This window comes from Paralichthys olivaceus, chromosome 18 (assembly GCF_024713975.1).
Source record: "Paralichthys olivaceus isolate ysfri-2021 chromosome 18, ASM2471397v2, whole genome shotgun sequence".
Taxonomy (NCBI): domain Eukaryota; kingdom Metazoa; phylum Chordata; class Actinopteri; order Pleuronectiformes; family Paralichthyidae; genus Paralichthys; species Paralichthys olivaceus.
The window spans coordinates 14,702,694-14,710,043 of NC_091110.1; positions in this window are offsets into that span (position 1 = coordinate 14,702,694).

Sequence of the window (7,350 nt, forward strand, 5' to 3'; positions counted from 1 at the left end):
GGCACTCGGATCATGTGACGTAAGTCTGGGTTCGAATCCGGGTGAGGGTGGTGGTTTTTGCTAATTTTTGGAGCATATGAATAAAAGTAAAAATAAGCCCCCCCACCCCCCCCATAGTAACTGGATATTACCAGGAACATGTAATGGGCCTTTATTTTGAAAATACCCCCCCCCCCCCATTATAATAGAATGTTACCAGCAAACATGTAATGAGCCTTTATTTTGAATATAAAAATAAACAACCCTCCCCCATTGTAATAGAATGTTATCAGGAAGTCTGTACAAAGCCTTTATTTTGAAAATAAGCCCCCCCACCCCCCATATTACAAGGAAACATGTACAGAGCCTATGTTTGAGTGTATAAATAAGCCCCCCCATCCCCCCCATAGTAACTGGATATTACCAGGAAACATGTAATGAGCCTTTATTTTGAAAATAGCCCCCCCCAATGTAATAGAATGTTACCAGGAAGTCTGTACAGAGCCTTTATTATGAAATAAGCCCCCCCATAGTCATAGAATGCTACCAGGAGAGCTGTACAGAGCCTGGTTTTTCAAAATAAAACCCCCAGATGGTTACAGGATGTTCCCAGGGAGCTGGAAAAATAGTAGATTTTCAAAATAAAACTCCCAAATAGTTACAGGATGTTCCTAGGAAGAGTAAAAAAAGCTAGAATTTCAAAATAAAATCCCCAGATTGTTAAGGAATGCTTCTAAGACGCCTAAAAAAAAGCTGGACTTTCAAAATAAAATGCCCAAATAGTTATAGAATGCTCCCAGGGAGCCGGAAAAAGAGTGGATTTTCAAAATAAAACCCCCAAATAGTAACAGAATGTTCCCAGGACGCCTGTGAGATGCTGGATTTTCAAAATAAAAACCCCAAATAGTTACAGAATATTCCGAGGAAGCCTAAAAGACACTGGATTTTCAAAATAAAACCCCCACATAGTTACAGGATGTCCCTAGGAAGTCTAAAAAACGCTGGACCTTCAAAATAAAACCCCCAAATAGTTACAGAATGTTTCCAGGAAGCCTGAAAGACACTGGATTTTCAAAATAAAACCCCCAAATAGTTACAGGATGTTCCCAGGAAGCCTGAAGGAGGCTGAATTTTTAAAATGAAATCCCATGGATGGTGATTAGACCTTATAACATGGTTTCTCTCTGTCTCTCTGAAATTGGTCTCTCACTGACCTGGATCATGTATGTTTACAAAATCAAGCAGCTTTTGGTAATGTCTTTGGCTGTCACCGTCTCTCTCTCTCTCTTAAACGTAATATCTCTCTGAAATCGGATGTCATGTAAACCTGGATAATATATGTCTCTCTGTCCTTCGTCTTAAAGGAAATGTCTCTGTGTTCGAAGCAACGCCGGCATCGACGAGCACAAGGCACCCATTCAAAATGTCTCGGCAGGAGAGATTTTCTAGTTATTCTTCCGCTTCCGTAAATTTTCGTCCCGCTACTCCTCCCACAAAGTTTGACGCACATTCACACAAAGTACATCAAACCGTGCGCATTTTTCTCGATCGGTGTGCTATGACTTTTCTAAGACATTCGTCAAACGGTTCGTTCGTAAATCGCAAAAATACCGAAAACCAAATGCATGGGAGTCAAGGTCTCTCGCCCATTTAGAGCGAGCAGTCAAGGTCTCTCGCCCAATTAGAGCGAGTGGGGGAAAAATGGCTGAAAACGGGCGTTTTTCAGCCACTTTTTTGGTCTTTAAACACTTCTCCTAGCCACAAACGGAGTCCGACAGACATGATTTTTACATCTGGTGAAAGTAGAGTTTGTTTCCTACGCACACATGCCACTCTGACATCTCTCGGTCCAGTAGTTTAGGCTGAGTCAATTTACCGAGAAATCTTTTCCGGTCTCACCTCTCCATTGACTCCCATGTTAATTTTGGGAAAAAAAGTCCGAAAAGGAGAAATACGAAGAAAAATTTCTAACTCGCTCCCACGGTCTCATTTCTGAACTCTCTCCCGCCAAAACATATGTGTACGTTCGTGGAAGTCTTGGGATTCTCAAAATGTTTTCATTTCTTAGATAGGACCTATAGTTTTTGAGTTACAAGCATTTGTTTGAAGAGTGGCGCTAGAGCAGCGCCCTCTACCGTTTTCATTGACTTCAATGGAGATCTCCAAAAAAGATTCCTGATGAGAAAACTAAATTTCTAAATCGCTCTTACGGTCTCATTTCTTAACTCTTATTAAATATAAACATATGTGGACGTCGGCCAAAGTCTTGTGATTCTCACAATGTGTTCATTTCTCAGATACGACTTATAGATTTTGAGTTAGAAGCTTTTGTTTGAGGGTTGGTCTGAAACCAGTTTTTGTCTCCAAAGTGTGCGCGCAGCAGGTGTTCCTCATCTAATCAGTGAGTAACCATAGCAACCCCATAGACTGTCAGAGGTCAAGTCTCCTCTATAAATTTACTAGATTCAAAGTTTCTGCCACCATCCGCTTTGGCCCAGTGGTTAAGGCACTCGGATCATGTGACGTGAGTCTGGGTTCGAATCCGGGTGTGGCTGGTGGTTTTTGCTAAATTTTGGAGCATATAAATAAAAGTAAAAATAAGCCCCCCCACCCCCCCCATAGTAACTGGATATTACCAGGAACCTGTAATGGGCCTTTATTTTGAAAATAAGCTCCCCCCCATGATAATAGAATGTTACTAGGAAGTCTATACAGAGTCTTTATTTTGAATATAAAAATAAACAACCCTCCCTCATTGCAATAGAATGTTATCAGGAAGTCTGTACAAAGCCTTTATTTTGAAAATAAGCCCCCCCATCCCCCCATATTACAAGGAAACATGTACAGAGCCTATGTTTGAGTGTATAAATAAGCCCCCCCACCCCCCCAATAGTAACTGGATATTACCAGCAAACATGTAATGAGCCTTTATTTTGAATATAAAAATAAACAACCCTCGCCCATTTTAATAGAATGTTGTATGTCTGTACAAAGCCTTTATTTTGAAAATAAGCCCCCCCATCCCCCCATATTACAAGGAAACATGTACAGAGCTTATGTTTGATGGTACAAATAAGCCCCCCCATCCCCCCATATTACAAGGAAACATGTACAGAGCTTATGTTTGATGGTACAAATAAGCCCCCCCATCCCCCCCCATAGTAACTGGTTATTACCAGGAAACATGTAATGAGCCTTTATTTTGAAAATAGCCCCACCCATTGTAATAGAATGTTACCAGGAAGTCTGTGCAGAGCCTATATTTTGAATATAAAAATAAACAACCCTCCCCCATTGTAATAGAATGTTATCAGGAAGTCTGTAATGGGCCTTTATTTTGAAATAAGCCCCCCCATAGTAATAGAATGCTACCAGGAAAGCTGTACAGAGCCTGGTTTTTCAAAATAAAACCCCCAGATCGTTAAAGGATGTTCCAAGGGAGCTGGAAAAATAGTGGATTTTCAAAATAAAACTCCCAAATAGTTACAGGATGTTCCTAGGAAGAGTAAAAAAAAAGCTAGAATTTCAAAATAAAATCCCCAGATTGTTAAGGAATGTTTCTAAGAAGCCTAAAAAAAGCTGGACTTTCAAAATAAAATGCCCAAATAGTTACAGGATGTTCCCAGGGAGCCGGAAAAAGAGTGGACTTTCAAAATAAAACTCCCAAATAGTTACAGAATGTTCAGAGGAAGCCTGAAAGACGCTGGATTTTCAAAATAAAACCCCCAAATAGTTACAGAATGTTTCCAGGAAGCCTGAAAGACACTGGACTTTCAAAATAAAACTCCCAAATAGTTATAGAATGTTCAGAGGAAGCCTGAAAGACGCTGGATTTTCAAAATAAAACACCCAAATAGTTACAGAATGTTTCCAGGAAGCCTAAAAGACGCTGGTATTTCAAAATAAAAGTCCTGGATGGCGACAAGACCTTACCAGGAAGCACGAAGGAGTCTGGATTTTCAAAATAAAAACACCAATTATTTACAAAATGTTCCCAGGAAGCCTGAAAGATGCTAGATTTTCAAAATAAAAACCCCAAATAGTTACAGGATGTTCCGAAGAAGCCTGAAGGAGGGGGAATTTGGATGGTGATAAGACCTTACATCATGGTTTCTCTCTGTCTCTCTGAAATTGGTCAAGTCTGTCACTGACCTGGATCATGTATGTTTATAAAATCAAGCAGCTTTTGGAAATGTCTTTCGCTCTCACCGTCTCTCTCTCTCTCTCTCTCTTTTAAACGTAATGCCTCTCTAAAATTGGATTTCATGTAAACCTGGATAATATGCGTCTCTGTGTTCGAAGCAACGCCGGCATGGACGAGCACAAGGCACCCATTCAAAATGTCTCGGCAGGAGAGATTTTCTAGTTATTCTTACCTTTTCTTCCAAACTTTTCGTCCCGCTACTCCTCCCGCAGATTTTGTCGCACATACTCGAGACCCATAAATAAACATGCGGAATTACGTCGAATGGTGTGCTATGACTTTTCTAAGAATTTCGTCCAGTAGTTCGCTCAAAAATCGCGAAAACGCGGCCAAAATCGACGAATGGGAGTCAATGCCGATCACCCAAAAGAGCGAGAGGCCAAAAACGGGCGTTTTTCAGCCACTTTTTTTGTCTTTAAACACTTCTCCTAGCCACAAACGGAGTCCGACAGACATGATTTTTACATCTGGTGAAAGTAGAGTTTGTTTCCTACGCACACATGCCACTCTGACATCTCTCGGTCCAGTAGTTTAGGCTGAGTCAATTTACCGAGAAATCTTTTCCGGTCTCACCTCTCCATTGACTCCCATGTTAATTTTGGGAAAAAAAGTCAGAAAAGGAGAAATACGAAGAAAAATTTCTAACTCACTCCCACGGTCTCATTTCTGAACTCTCTCCCGCTAAAACATATCTGTACGTTCGTGGAAGTCTTGGGATTCTCAAAATGTTTTCATTTCTTAGATAGGACCTATAGTTTTTGAGTTACAAGCATTTGTTTGAAGAGTGGCGCTAGAGCAGCACACTCTAACTTTTGAATGGACTTCAATGGAGATCACCAAAAAAGATTCCTGATGAGAAAACTACATTTCTAAATCGCTCTTACGGTCTCATTTCTTAACTCTTATTAAATTTAAACATATGTGGACGTCGGCCAAAGTCTTGTGATTCTCACAATGTGTTCATTTCTCAGATACGACTTATAGATTTTGAGTTAGAAGCTTTTGTTTGAGGGTTGGTCTGAAACCAGTTTTTGTCTCCAAAGTGTGCGCGCAGCAGGTGTTCCTCATCTAATCAGTGAGTAACCATAGCAACCCCATAGACTGTCAGAGGTCAAGTCTCCTCTATAAATTTACTAGATTCAAAGTTTTTGCCACCATCCGCTTTGGCCCAGTGGTTAAGGCACTCGGATCATGTGACGTAAGTCTGGGTTCGAATCCGGGTGAGGGTGGTGGTTTTTGCAAATTTTTGGAGCATATAAATAAAAGTAAAAATAAGCCCCCCCCACCCCCCCCATAGTAACTGGATATTACCAGGAACATGTAAGGGGCCTTTATTTTGAAAATAGGCCCCCCCCCATTTTAACAGAATGTTACTAGGAAGTCTATACAGAGCCTTTATTTTGAATATAAAAATAAACAACCCTCCCCCATTGTAATAGAATGTCACAAGGAAGACTGTACAAAGCCTTTATTTTGAAAATAAGCCCCCCCACCCCCCATATTACAAGGAAACATGTACAGAGCCTATGTTTAAGCGTATAAATAAGCCCCCCCATCCCCCCCATAGTAACTGGATATTACCAGGAAACAGGTAATGAGCCTTTATTTTGAAAATAGCCCCCCCCATTGTAATATAATGTTACCAGGAAGTCTGTACAGAGCCTTTATTTTGAAAATAAGCCCCCCCATAGTAATAGAATGCTACCAGGAAAGCTGTACAGAGCCTGGTTTTTTAAAATAAAACACCCAGATGGTTACAGGATGTTCCCAGGGAGCTGGAAAAATAGTGGATTTTCAAAATAAAACTCCCAAATAGTTACAGGATGTTCCTAGGAAGAGTAAAAAAAGCTAGAATTTCAAAATAAAATCCCCACATTGTTAAGGAATGTTTCTAAGACGGCTAAAAAAAGCTGGACTTTCAAAATAAAATGCCCAAATAGTTACAGAATGTCCCCAGGAAGCCGGAAAAAGAGTGGATTTTCAAAATAAAATCCCCAAATAGTAACATAATGTTCCCAGGATACCTGAGAGATACTGGATTTTCAAAATAAAACCCCTAAATAGTTACAAAATATTCCCAGGAAGTCTAAAAGATGCTGTACCTTCAAAATAAAACGCCCAAATAGTTACAGAATATTCCGAGGAAGCCTAAAAGACACTGGATTTTCAAAATAAAACCCCCAAATAGTTACAGGATGTCCCTAGGAAGTCTAAAAACGCTGGACCTTCAAAATAAAATGTCCAAATAGTTACAGAATATTCCGAGGAAGCCTAAAAGATGCTACATTTTCAAAATAAAACCCCCAAATAGTTACAGGATGTTCCCAGGAAGCCTGAAGGAGGGTGAATTTTTAAAATTAAATGCCATGGATGGTGATAAGATCTTACATCATGGTTTCTCTCTGTCTCTCTGAAATTGGTCAAGTCTCTCACTGACCTGGATCATGTATGTTTATAAAATCAAGCAGCTTTTGGTAATGTCTTTCGCTCTCACCGTCTCTCTCTCTCTCATAAACGTAATGTCTCTCTAAAATTGGATTTCATGTAAACCTGGATAATATGCATCTCTGTGTTCGAAGCAACGCCGGCATCGACGAGCACAAGGCACCCATTCAAAATGTCTCGGCAGGAGAGATTTTCTAGTTTGAGTTTACTGTACCCTCTGGTGTGGTGGGTAATGGCAGCTTCAGTTGTTGAGAAGGATGTGTGGAAATGAGCAGGCTGCTTACCGACATCTCCTTCAGTCGTCTGGGTTTCATTCTGTGCTGTTGAACAACGAGCAGAGTCAGAATTCAACATTTTTATTGCCACTTCGCTGGGTTTCAGAATAGTTGGTGTCCTCGGTGTTTGCAGGGGTTGCCGACACCTCAGCGGGAAAGTTGGTTGTGTGAGAAGAAAAAAAACAGAACAGGTGTGTGTACATGTTTTTGGGTTTTTGACCATCTGTTATTTGTCTGGAGGGGCTGGATCTATCACTGTTTATGTCCCAGGACAGATGCAATCTCACCTGCACTGCCAGAAATAACATTGTGTGTCAGACAAAGCCTTTTATTGTGTTGTTGTTGTGTGGATACTTCTGTTCTATTCCCAGTAAGTAAAGAGAGAGAGGCACACTGCCCAAAGAGAGAAAGCAAAAGAAACTGTTTTATGTTTGATGTAATTAAATA